General features: G+C 37.8%; 1 protein-coding gene and 1 long non-coding RNA gene across 4 annotated transcripts in view; one reads left to right on the forward strand and one right to left on the reverse strand.

The window, feature by feature from the left end:
- Window positions 1-1,602: 1,602 nt before the first annotated feature.
- LOC148145115 (uncharacterized) lies at window positions 1,603-11,780 on the reverse strand. Its single transcript, XR_015750934.1, has 3 exons — window positions 11,622-11,780; window positions 11,171-11,273; window positions 1,603-1,886 (listed from the first exon to the last, which is right to left on the reverse strand). It is a non-coding gene; the product is annotated as an uncharacterized LOC148145115 (long non-coding RNA).
- Window positions 9,962-13,623, forward strand: part of tmdd1 (transmembrane and death domain 1) — a 42,329-nt gene continuing 38,667 nt past the window's right edge. The window contains exons 1-2 of one of the 3 annotated variants that reach the window (XM_087973578.1): window positions 9,962-10,290; window positions 11,818-11,913. The gene's annotated coding sequence lies outside the window, so the exon portion shown is untranslated. Of the gene's footprint in view, window positions 10,291-11,817; window positions 11,914-12,375; window positions 12,791-13,623 lie in introns of those variants that run through there. The other 2 variants (XM_087973577.1, XM_087973576.1) reach the window with 2 other exon arrangements.

Genomic DNA, 13,623 nt, shown 5'->3' on the forward strand with positions numbered 1-13,623 from the left:
TGGGTGAACTGGGTGAAAGTAAGCACATATTATTGTGCCAGCATCCTCCAGGCATACCTGCAGCCCAGGTAGATCAAATCATCAAACCTTGGGACAGCATGTGTATTCATGTTTGCCTGAATCTGTTACAACATGATAAGGGCTGAGTCCTCCCTCAAAGCATAGCTCAACACAGACATTGTGTCGGCAGCATAATGATAGATAAGGCATTCCTCAAACAGCAAGTTAAGACAGATTTATAGCCATGTTGAAAACCGTATCATTGATGCTGATATTGTCGCTGAGAAGTAATGAATGTTCTTTGCCCTCAAACATCTTAAATTCACATAAAATGCAAGTAAAATGACTCTTCAATGTTTCATGAAATTAAAGCAAGGGCTCATAAAGATGAAATCTCTGGAAATCATGTTCCACATCACCCACTAAAAAGGGAAGACTTGCCAAATATAATGCTTAACACAACATGAAGTTGTCCCAAACTGCACACTATACTTCTGAAAGCTGTTGTTTTTGCAATGCAGAAAGCACAGTGGCCAACTTGCACACAGCAAGCTCTCACAAACATGAAATTAAAATGGAAAGTAACTTTTAGTTGTGTTAATTGAGGGATAATAATTGGTTAGGATGCCACGGAGACATCTTTTGCGATCCACAAAATAACGGCATGAGGACTTTCGCATTGAACTGAGAAAGGAGCAGCTTCATTTTAATGTCACATCTAAAGGCAACATCTCCAATATAGTAACATTTCATGAATATTGTATTGGAATGTCACTCCTGACTCTTATCAATCAAATCTCTGGATTGAGAGTTGAACCTTTTGACTCGGAAGCATGAGTGTTCCCAACTAAGCCACAGATGATATTATAGAATGATTGCAAATAAATCACATTTTCAACTCAAACTGCTACTTGCTATTACATGCTCAGCAGGCATTTCCCTTCAGAAGCTTTTCAGAATATTATACCTTTGATCTCCAATGAACTTGTATTCTATATCAGTCTTGAAGTATAGAAATTAACTGTTGATTCTAGGTTCTGAGGATAGGCACTTTGTAGAAAACAGAAAACACATTAAAGCTGCAGTAATTCTACAGTGTTTTATCTGAGACAAGAATCAGCAGGCTGTCATACCCAATCTGATCACTTTTATAGTACTGCAGACTGTCCCTATGCTCAAATGATAGTGAAGTGTGGCATCAATTGAGTCTGTAAATTGTTCTTCAATGGATGTGCATAGCTCTTAGACATCCAAGGTTTCTCTTAGATTACTGACAGCGTGAAAACAGGCCCTTCGGCCCAACAAGTCCACACCGACCCACCAAAGCGCAACCCACCCAGACCCATTCCCCTACATTTACCCCTGCACCTAACACTACGGGCAATTTAGCATGGCCAATTCACCTGACCTGCACATTTTTGGACTGTGGGAGGAAACCGGAGCACCCGGAGGAAACCCACGCAGACACGGGGAGAATGTGCAAACTCCACACAGTCAGTTACCCGAGGTGGGAATTGAACCCAGGCGCTCTGGAGCTGTGAGGCAGCAGTGCTAGCCACTGTGCCGCCGTGCCACCCAGAAATCTCAGAAATTCATTCCAATGGTACAAATGTATAGCTTTAAGTATCAGGATCGTTCGAACCTTATTGTAAAAGCCTTTCTTGACTCTAGGAGCCTCCAGGTCATGATGAAGTACAAAAACAAGTTAGACAGATCTCTATCAACAGTGTGGGTACTGAAGAGCAAGGCATGCAACACCACTCACAATGAGGAATTTACAATATCTTACATGCGACAAGTTGACTTGAAAGATTTGCATTAGGAATTCCATTGTTGGAAATGAAGCTGGAAGATTAATGATGAAGAAACTGAAAGAACTGTAGACGCTGGAAATTAGAGACAAAAACGAAATCAGAAATTGCAGGAAAATCTCAGCAGATCTGGCAGCATCTGTGGAGAGAAATCAGAGTTAATGTTTCAAGTCTATTGACCCTTCAGAGCTGATGGTGGCTGGGAAAAGATTGGTATGTATACAGAAGATGGGTGGGGAGAGGGCGAGAGTAAACAACAGGTGGAGATAGCACCCAAAAGAAGAGCCCAAACATATTGGACAGACAAAGGAGTGGTTAAAGGTCAGTCTGGGTGAATGAAAAGCTGCTAATGGGGACTATAAGTAGCTGGCAATGGGTTGTGTGTGGTAGCAGATTAATGAACAAGTTAATCACCTCGTAGCCCTGGATGGTCAATACCTGTGGGCATTAATACAGCCTGGCACTGTTTTATCGTAAGGACCAGAAAATGACATGGGATGCTTTGTGCCTTCATTCCTCCACCCAATTAAGTATAAGAGGGAAACCTTCACCAGCGTGTGGTAAATGCTGCTACTGCCAACAGAAGTTGATATAACACACAAAATGAACACAAATTTGTTGAAATGAAGCTGATTCCACTACTTTCATTCCATTGTATTTCATATGCACTCATTTCTGTGGTTTCGCTAAAATCAAACTTCCGTTAACAAAATTGTATCTAATAAAACATTAAAAACATTTGTATTTTACCCAATATTACTGTGTGATATAGAAAGAGAGCAAACTGAAGGCATACTTTTCCTTGAATAGTTGTGCACCAACCCAAAATAGATTGGTTTAGGGCAGCTGACCATTTCTCAGCTGGTGTTTACATTCACAATTTGTCAAACTTTTAAAACATCAAAATACATTTATATAGATTGTTAATCACATTCACATCTCTTCATAACTTGATGTACAAAATCATATTTCAATCATGTACAGTGTAGTTATATTGATTTGTAAATACCAGAATTTCTACAATATTTAATTATTATTTGCAGACACATTTTCACATTTCTAACATTCAATGTATGTATCTATATGGAAAATAAATGAAAACCAGGACAAACAGTTTATATAAAGAAAAGGTTGTGATTTGTTTTACTACTGATAACTGAACTAATTAAGGAGAGTTTTTCACAACAGGATTAAAAGACAACTGGGCAGAAGAAATTTAGTATGTGAAGAGACTATTATTAAGTGAGTTGTTACCTTAGTAACTAAGATAAATTGGGAAAGTGCCAGAAGAGGTATATCCTAATTTAGTGGATTTGGCATCAAGGTGAAATTGGAAAATATCAAGACATCACTCAAACCTATGGGAGATGGTTCAAGTTCTCAGCAATAGCTAATATGTCAAGAAAGCATTTCTAACAATCTCTTTAAAAACGATCATGATGCACCAGTAACTTAGAGTCTGGACTAATACTGCAGAGACATGAGTTCAAAGTCTGCCATGGCTCTTGAGGAAATTTAAATTCAATTAATTAATATGTCTGGAATAAAATGCTAGTGTCATCAATAATAATTGCAAAACTACTAGATTGTTACAAACAAAAATCTAGTTAACTAATGTCCTTTGGGAAACAAATTTGTCTTATGTGGTCTGCCCTACATGAGACTGGTTTATGTGAATTCAAACCCACAACAATGTGGTTGACCACCCTCTGAAATTGCCGAATAAGTCACTTCATAGTCCCAAAGTGCTACCAAGAAATAGAAAATAAATGAAACGGCTAGACCAATCAGCATTCTTTCATCTGCTGGAAATGATAAAGCAACACCGTTGACCAATTGTCTCTGCAAAGACCTTCTCACAAACATCAAGTAATTTTGAGCACAACTTGCTGATTTCTCTCAAAGCCAGTTCTTTTCTGGATTCTCAACCCAATAAAATGAACATTTCACCTTTATTCAGAAGATGTGTCCATAGGAAATATGTATTTTGACAATTTCCATGATCTACTATATGAAGTAAATTCTAACAATCCTCAGTAAGAAGAGACATACCCTCTGAAGTTTGACTTTTTTGCTGAAGAAGCAAGTCATGAACTGCAATGATGGGAGTGGAAAATTAGTCACATTATTACTGCAAGTCTCAATGCACCTGTACATTTTTTTTTGTCTAAACAAGACTGTACCCATCCTATTGGCACCCATTCTATGATTCTATTTGAGCAGATCCCTGACAGAAATGTATTACTCACTGGCAATGCATCACATTTTTGCCAAAAGTTTCATACTGTAATATTGTGACCATGTTACAATTACGGGTTCTTGCATTTTCTGTAAGGAATATTTGAAGTGAGAAGTGCATGTCTACTTATTGTAACTTTTTTCATTCATTCTTGGGATGTGCGCATCACTGCTATTTACAATACTCACTGTCTTTAGTTTTATTTTCAGTGTACATAAAGTGCCAAAAAGAAGTACTGCCAGTTTACACTAACCCTCTGAAGAGCATCCCATCCAGACCCAGTGCCTAATTGTATCCTGTAACTCCACATTTCCCATGGCTAATTCACCTAGCCTACACATCCCTAGGCATTACAACCAATTTTGCTTGGCCAATCCACCGAACCTGCACATTTTTGGGATGTGGAAGGAACACCTATAGGAAAGACACGCAGACACAGGGACAAAATGCAAACTCCACACACACACTCGCCCAAGGGCGGAATCAAGCCCAACCCCCTGTTGCTATGAGGCAGTAGCGCTAACCACTGAGCCATCTTGCCACCCATAAGTATTTCATTTACTCAGATAAGGAACTTGTCAGTGCCCTGGCATTTATTACCACTGTGCCACCTTTGCATTGAAATTTCCCCAATTCTGCAGGGTATCAATTTACATATTAAAACATTTAATGATTCATTCTGAGACTAGAGAGAATTTACATTCAAAAAGCATTTTTCATGTCTCCATAAAGCCTCAAACTACTTTACAGCCAATAAATTATTTGTGAAATATGACTTTTGTTATGTTGGCAAACGTGAAAGTCAATGTGTATACAGGAAAGCTCCACAGTCAGCAGTGCAATAAACAACCAGTTAATCTGTTCTGATGCTGCTAGGTCGTGGTTAAGAATTGAAGGAAGCCCCCTACTATTTTTCAGTAATACAATTGGATGGTGTATCCAGTTAACAGATAAACAGGGTTCATGAATTGTCTGAAGGACATTACCTTAAGACAATACAGCAAAGTACTGCAAAATGTCAGCCTAAATTATGTGTTCAGGTCTTGGTTTCTGAGATGAGACTGTAATCATTGAGTTTAATTAAGTGGCCTATAAAATATCTGGCATTCAAGACAATGCACATCATTTCTTACACAACCACATCTAGGATTTATGTCTTTATAATCATCAATATCTTGATTTTAAAAAGATAACTTCATGTGCATGTTTTCACATAAATTACATGTGAGTATGCTAAGGATGTTACAAATTGTGGTGTGACAAAGTTGCAAATAGATTTTTAAAATAATTATTGAGAAACAGATGTCTATTACAACCGTGACCAGACAGATAATGAATAAAGAAGGTAATTAGGTTTAATTTCTTCAGTGTTTTTGGTAAATTGGTTGATGCCTTTTTGAAAATTTCTGTTTGCAGTTGTTAGCTTCCTTAATGCAGAGAAGGTTTTAGAACCAGAGATAAACTGGGGAGGAATGATGTTTAACTTAAAGTGTGAGGATCAACTAAAATAGTTTGCAGCGCTTTAAATACGTTTTGACCTTGTAGACATGATGATCATTTTTCACTTGATATGATCATCCACCTAATACAATTTGGGCAGGCTGGTATAATGACATTTAATGACTCACATTTCAAACTAATCAACGTTGCAAGTTTTAGGTTGAAGAATGACAAACCATCTAATAAATATCACACAGTTTTCTTGTTATCAGGATAATTGTATGTAAATGAAAAAAAACTTTAAAGACATATTTTTTTACAGTTCAAATTATGCTAAATGAACAAAAGCATTCTAATTATCAAGATTGATTGGAACAGAGCACATCATCCACCATATCCAAAGTATCACCAACTTGGCAATGATTAAGGACAAATAACCTAGACTGCTCAACCCCTAACTGCTCCTTTATTACCTCCCAATGTCAAATTCATTTTTCTTTTGATTAGCATATGGCTAGCTTTTGTTGCTCATTCCTCTTGTCCCTTGAGAAGGTGATGGTGAGTGGCTTCTTTAACCATTGCAGTTTATGCAGAGCACATTCATTGCTGTTAGGAAGGAAATTCCAAGATTTTGACCCAAGAACATTGAAGGAATGACAATATACTTCAAAGTCAGGGTAATGTGTGGCTGAGAAGATAACTATAGACTGTGGTGTTCCAATGCATTTGTTGCCTTGTCCTTTGAGGCAGTTGATGTTGTGAGGAGCATTGGTGAATTATGGCTGTGCATTGCATACATTGTACACATTCCTGCCACTGTGCATTGCTGGTGAAGTGAGTGAACATTGAAAGTTTTAGAGGGAGTCCTAATCTCCTGGATGATGTCAGTTTTCTTGAGTACTTTCCACACTTATTCCCAGCATATGAAGAGCATTCCATCACACTCCTGACTTGTGCCTTGTAGTTGGTGGACTAAATTTGACGTGTCAGGAAGCATTTAACTCATTACAGAATTCCCAGTCTCTGACTTGCTCTTGGAGCCACAATATTTATTTGATTGGTGTTGATGGTTAGCCCCATGATTTTGAAAGTGAAGGATTCATCAATGGTAATACCATTGAATACCAAGGAATAATTTTTGGATTCTTTCTTGTTGGCGATGTTCATTACTTGGCACTTGTATGGCGGGAATGTTGCTTGGCACTAACCTGCCCAGGTCCAGGTCTTACTGCATGAGCACAGGGATTGCTTCAGCATAGGAAGAATATGCTGAACATTGTGTCTCTGGCACTGACATCTTTCAAACATTTGCTGGGTGTAGCTGGTGCTTACATAAGGAATTTTTTGTGAAAGAGGTAAAAGTATGTGCAGATTAAGAATGTGACAGCAATGGTATTAATAGAAGGGCAGAGGCACACAGCATAATGAGAATTACTGGGTAAGTTAGCTATTGAGGTCTCCCTGTCCCACATCAGAGGTGATGTTCCTCTCTGACCAATTGTAGAATTTTGGAAACTACTGAGGGTTCTTGGCAGGCTCAACTTGCCACTTCCTCTGAACAAACTCCATCTTGCCATGGTCAAATTGCAGAGCAAAGTACAATCCACAAGCAGCAGCTGCATGCATCCTTATACTATGGACATTGGCACACTTCTTTCAGGAAGCCAATGCCAACATTGTGTTATCATCCAATGCACCAAACCTAGCTAGTAGAGTTCATCAGTAACCAGCAGTGTAGACTTGCATTGGATACATGTACCCAACAGGAACCCAGTAATCAGGGCATATGAGGCTGCCTACCAAGTTTTGAAGAAGGGCTTATGCCCGAAACGTCGATTCTCCTGTTCCTTGGATGCTGCCTGACCTGCTGCGTTTTTCCAGCAACACATTTTCAGCTACCAAGTTTTCTCCCTTGCTCTCTCAGCACACATTTTACTGGTGCCTACAGATATGTCCAAATTATCCATGCCTTGCCTTCCCTGCCTTTTATTGTGTGGCAGTTGGCACAGTACACAACCAGGTAGCTGTCTGTGCTGTACAGTAGTCCTGAGTCAAGAGTGACTTCAGTTAGTCATATGTCAGTGTGTGACATCACTTGTGCATTTGTACCAGGTGTGGACTGGTGGTGTGACCTCCACTGTCAGTCCTTAAGAAAGAGGGCTCTTGTCTTTTCATCCATACCATCCCATCCGGACATTCTGGCCCCTCTCCTAGAAGTGTGGTGTCATCTGCTCATTCTCTGAGATCTCTCCTGACTTCTCCCATGACTGAGTTTGCAGATACCAGTGCTCCTGCAGACACAAAGGTGTTGGTCTTTAGGCAGATACAGTGATGAGCTGCTGTGGGTACGGCAGGTGGTAAGATGAAGCAGAAATCAGACATAATGCTCGCCATAAAGACAGGAACACTAATTATCACAGTAATTTTGTCATAATTTGATGAGAGAATACACTCGGCCCTCTGGTGAAAATTATTCCACCAAGTTTGGCATAACTCACATTTAGCTGAACAAAATGTAGGATTTGGCTAATGAGACCATAACATGTAGGATCAGAATTTGGTCATTGAGTCTGCCATTCGATCATGGTCGATAAGTTTCTCAACCCTGTTCTCCTGGTCATTCCCTTGTAACCCTTGATCCCCTTACTAATCAAGAACCTATTTCTGTCTTAAATAGACTCAATGACTTAGCCTCCACACCGCTCTGATCTAATGAGTTTCACAGATTCATCACCTTCTGACTGAAGAAATTCCATCTCAACTCTAAAGAATTAACCCTTCACTCTCAGGCTATACTCTCAGTTCTTAGTCTCTCATAATAGTGGAAAGATGTTCTCCATGTCCAATCTATGCATGTCCAGGCCTCTCAGTATTTTGTAAGTTTCAATTAGATCGCACTCATCCTTCTAAGCTCCATCAAACATAGACCCAAAGTCCTCAACCACTCCCCATCTCACAAGCCCTTCATCCTCAGAATCATTCTTCTAAACCTCCTCTGGATTTCCTTCAACACTAGCACATTCATCTTTACTTACATGGCCCCTAACTGTCACTGAACCTACATGTTAACCCTAAGAGAATCTTGAACTGGTACTCCCAAGTCCCCTTGATGAAACTGTGCTGGCACACCCCTATTTTATGATGCACTCTGCAATCTCATCCTTAAGAATGGACTCTAAAATCTTACCAATGACTGACATCACGCTAACCGGTCTATAGTCTCCTGTTTTCTGTATCCATCCCTTCTTAAACAGGGGTGTTACATTAATCCTTTTCCAGTCACCTGGGACTGTCCTGACTCAAGTGATTTCTGAAAGATCACCACCAATGTCTCTGCATTCTCCTCCGCTATCTGTTGCTTCAGCCCTCAACTTTTAAGAGAGCACTCAGTTGACACAAACAGAGAGCCCCATTATCAAATACTTCTGCATGCACAAGATAAAGTAAATCCTGGACTTTCCTCAGCTGAAAATAAAGGGCATCAATATCTGAAAGCTACTAAGTATTGCTATGCAATTTATTGCTTATCAAGTGCATATACATTTTCAAGGACAAATTTCCATTCACTTTCAGAACAGGCTGCAGTTTGTAACAACATTTTCCCAGAGCTGTTTTCATGCACACTTTTAACTAGAGAGTTGGGAGGGCTAGAAGTTATATATAGACTGCAAATGATCATAGATTCCTGGTATTGACCAATACTGAAGTCACATGCTTGGATTAAATTCAATAAACAGCCAGAAGAGTAAGAATAATGAGGATCTGTGCTGCATGGGCACAGTCACTTACTGATGAAGTCCAAAGTTTAATTAACAACAAATATGAAGAATGGAAGTCTGAGTTGTTACTGTGGAGTTGGAGAAATATCATCAGAAATCTCTCATTAAAAAGTGTTTAATGAGAAATATTTTAAAACCCTTATTTTATTGGTAATTATGTCTCCTTTGTTCTATAAACACATCCAAACTTCATGCACATTCTTGCTGACTTTATGGATTTCAGCTAACTATCCTTCTGAAAATGACCCACAATTAAGATGATGATGATTCTGACGTTTAAGCAAATTAAGAGTAAGGGTTTCTTTTCATTTATGTAGTGAGGTCCCAACCAGGGTGTGTAACGTATTCACAGAATCACACACCTGGTCATGCAAAATGCTTGTTTTTTATTTCATCACATAAAACTGAGTATCTGTCAGGAAATCCTTTGACGTGACTTATTAATTTCTTCATGCTGTGTCATAACCTACACTAAGTCAAAAAATGCATTCTATAATAAAAAACACATATATAGATTTGAAAAAAAAACTGTTTTTTGTGCTTCAGTGGCAATGTAAACTCCCACCAACAAGTGATTCTTCTGTTAGGTATTTCATCCCTAAGGGCATTTGAAGGGAAGGGCAAATACACATAAACCCTTTAAAATAAACCTGTAAGACTTTTTAATTTCCTGTATTCTATATTCTTATGGCCTAGTTATTTATGATTGTGGCACTTAACATCAATTTTCAGGACAGTGTTATTAAAACCATTCAAGATCATTTTACTTAGTCCTTGAAAACTGCCAGGGAGAAAGAAACCTTGTTTTGTATTGAAGCGCCAAAGTGAATAGGTACTGTTCTAACATGCAAAAACTGTACAATCTTCAGCTATATTCTAATTTATTCTTAAAACAGGCCTATACAAGAGATTGGGAGTTGCGATTTCGTGAACCACATCCTTGAGGTGGACATACTTCTATAACAAAGCTGCAAATTCATAAAAAAAGTAGAGGAATTTGTATCCATTTGAAACATTTAAGGTAAGAAACCATAAAAACTGTTTCGGCACATCAAGTTTATCTTTTACTTATTCAAATCTTTACATTAGTGCTTAAATAACACTGTATTAAATATTAAATTGTCACTAACTTATTTGAAAAGTAATAATGATGCTATTTACAAATGGTTGCACTTTTGTAAAGGTTACAAAGTTATACTCCTAAAATAACAGAATTATATTGCATGCAAAATGCAAAATGGGGTAGAAGACAGAATGGTCTGTAACAGAATTGATGTAAGCCAGAGGTTTGCTATTCCAGATACATTTCAAATGACATTGGGCTAAAATTCATTTAGAATAATATAATTGCTCTGTATGTGCAAAATCCACTCATATTCTCCTCACCTAAAAAAATAATTTCTACAGCTTCTAATTACTGTGCAATTCCATTCAAAGTCATATTCCATTTTGAAGCCATATTTTTGGAATGAGATATCAGCAACATTTTATACTTAAACTACATCATAATCTTGCTGCTCGTTACTTCCAAGTTGCTTTGTTTCTTTCCATTTCCAAAGACAAGTGATACATTAATTTTACTACATGCCCAGTAAAAGCAACAATGCAGTAAAGCAAATGTGGTGGTCTCTCACAATCTCAGGAAGTAAGGGGATCCATGTACAGAGATACTCTTAAAAGTATCTCTAGAAACAACATCCCTTCCAGACCACACCTCACTACCAGGACAACAGAAACATTAGTTTAGGATGCAAAGGCCACAATTCTTGCAATTTGCCTATTGGGCAGTTCAGGCAGTCTGTAGGTCAGACATAAAGTTTCAAGTCCTAACTTTAAAACGTTCATACATGGCCAAAAGTAGTTGTTTTCCTATTGTTCTAATTGTACGGAATCTGACTTACCATAGCTCTAGATAAGCATAGCACACATGTTGTAAAATCCTTCTTGAAGTTGTTCTGCAGTACGAAAACAGAAGACAGAAAGCTACTTTCTGTACTGGTAGCCCTATGACAAACAATAGTGTTAAACACATTCAGACAACACTGGAGAAACTCAACAGATCTGGCTGTACCTTGGAGAGAGAAACACAGCCAACATTTTGAGTCCAGTTTGACTTTTCTTCAGAAAATTCTGAAGAAGAGTCATACTGATTTGAAACGTTGAATTTGTTTCCTTCTCCACAGATGCTGCTAGACCTGTTGAGTTTCTCCAGTACTCTATGTGCTTATTTCAGGTTCCCATCACCACATGCATTTGCTTTTATTTTAACAATAGTTTAATCTTTAAACTAGATTTGCATGACCATTCTGCAGAAGCAACAAATTTCACACCAATATTTAAAGATTTTGTTACCTGAATTCCTGCTTTTCTTGAACAAGTAACAAAAGATTGCAGAGCAACTAATTTGTACATGGGGCATCTCATCAATGAGCAGAATTCATACAAAATACAGGATCAGGAAGACATAAGTGCAACATGGAAGTGAGCCGTTTAATAAGTCATGGGCTCTGATGTTTTTGTCTGTATTGCAAATTGTTTTGTTTAACAGATCCTGGTGTTCTGAGGATTTGTCCACAAATGAGGCAACAGCATGAACAGCTCACATAATAAAAACTTAAGAACAGAAAAATCAGCAAATAAGAAGGCAAGTTTCACTACAACTCAACTGCTTATGTCAGGGTGTCAAGGGTTGGATGGTAAATCTGGTCCACTGGCTGTAAGTTGTATATCTTTCTATTGAAATATTTTAATGGAACACCACAGGCTTAAAATGCTCTAGCATTCATTTGTGCAGAAGAGACTAGGAAAGCTGTTTCAATGCTTACAGCTACATTTTTTTTTACACCTCACCACTGCTTTGGAAAGAAAAGTAATGCAATTTTTTTACACACATTTCATTATTTAAAGAAATGTTCAACAAGTATCATAGGAAAGATTCTGTAAGTGCATATTTTTTGGTCAAGTCTCCCTGGGCGAGGCCAGGTGTCAGTTTCTGAAGGCAAAGACTTCCCCTAAAGCAGAACATCCTTTACAAGTCAAAGTGGGGGTGGGGCGGAGTAGAGAAAAGAATTGCTGTTTATTGGACTGTTGTCTCAGACAGTCTGACAGCACATATGTTGAGACAGGTAGATAAGGGTTGGATTTCAGTATGAAATCTCAAATGGTTGTTCCTCATCTCAAGCTACCTCGATAAGTCTCTCTTTAGTTTCTTTTGTTTGATTTTACACTTGCTTTACTTTTCTTTTAGCTACACAATGTACATTTCTTTCCTCTTTTGTTTGTCTTGCTCAAACTATCTTTTAACTTTTTGTTTTTTTTGAAAATGTTTTTCATTTTCTATTTCTCTCCTTTCTTTCAACCCTTTGAAAACGTTTCTATTGCTCCCTTGTGTCAAACTTGCTCTCCCTTGTGAATTATCACTTTATACAGTCTTACAAACTTCTCAGCAACATTAAACATTTTACTGGAAAAATGGCAAACTGCTTGTTCCTGGGTTGGTGACCAACATGTGAGGAGATTTGGTGAGTGACATAAGTTTTATAACAATTTACTGGTAACAGGAATTTGACAGAATTAGAAGCATAATGTTCAGCAAATGGCTCTCTCCAAGAAATAGAAATATGAACTTTTAAGACAAAGTAACTATTCAGTACTATTTCTTAACTCCTTATCAGACATTTTACTTTCCTGCTGCTTTAGGCCTAATTACATTAGGTGTTGTTCTCTGAGTAAGAAGATAAATATATATATATATTCCAATGAATATCCCCATGCTATTCCTGAACTTGCTGCTTGAAGGTATGGAACATGTCATGGGTTGACTTAACCATCAGTTTCTTTCTCTCGCCAAGTTGAACAATTTGATTTCACTTGCATTCTCTTGGGTGGCTTATTTCAGTTCAGAATGACTTCACCATGTGAAGGATTCACCAAATAGAATCTGTTTCTTGGCAATGCCTGCATGCCGGATGTCATGTAGCTACTTACTGTGGCGTTGTCCTCAAAAAGCATTCCAAGCTCTTGTAAAATGTCCTTCTTTAACTGTTTGGGAAGGCAAAACAACTATATTTTCAAAAACTTTTGCAAAAAGTACTTAAACATTTTTCTTTCCTGTCTCAGGTTATTTTTAAGTGAGAGATTTAATTATGTTGTTTGAGGTACACTGTAACCTTATCCTTTGCTTTAAAAGGAATGGTTTCAGATTTCAATAAAAAGGACTTTGAAGAAAGACAGGATTTTTTTAAAAAGGATTATCTTTGTAGAATTTCATTCAAATATAAACAAGGATTTTTTAAAAGAAAAAGTTTGATGTTCCAAGCTGCAGAAATACCTCCAGCATTCAAGAATCTGTCTA

The sequence above is a fragment of the Chiloscyllium plagiosum genome, unplaced genomic scaffold (genome assembly GCF_037043375.1).
Source record: "Chiloscyllium plagiosum isolate Xiang-an unplaced genomic scaffold, Cpla_swu_hap1 HiC_scaffold_26, whole genome shotgun sequence".
NCBI lineage: Eukaryota > Metazoa > Chordata > Chondrichthyes > Orectolobiformes > Hemiscylliidae > Chiloscyllium > Chiloscyllium plagiosum.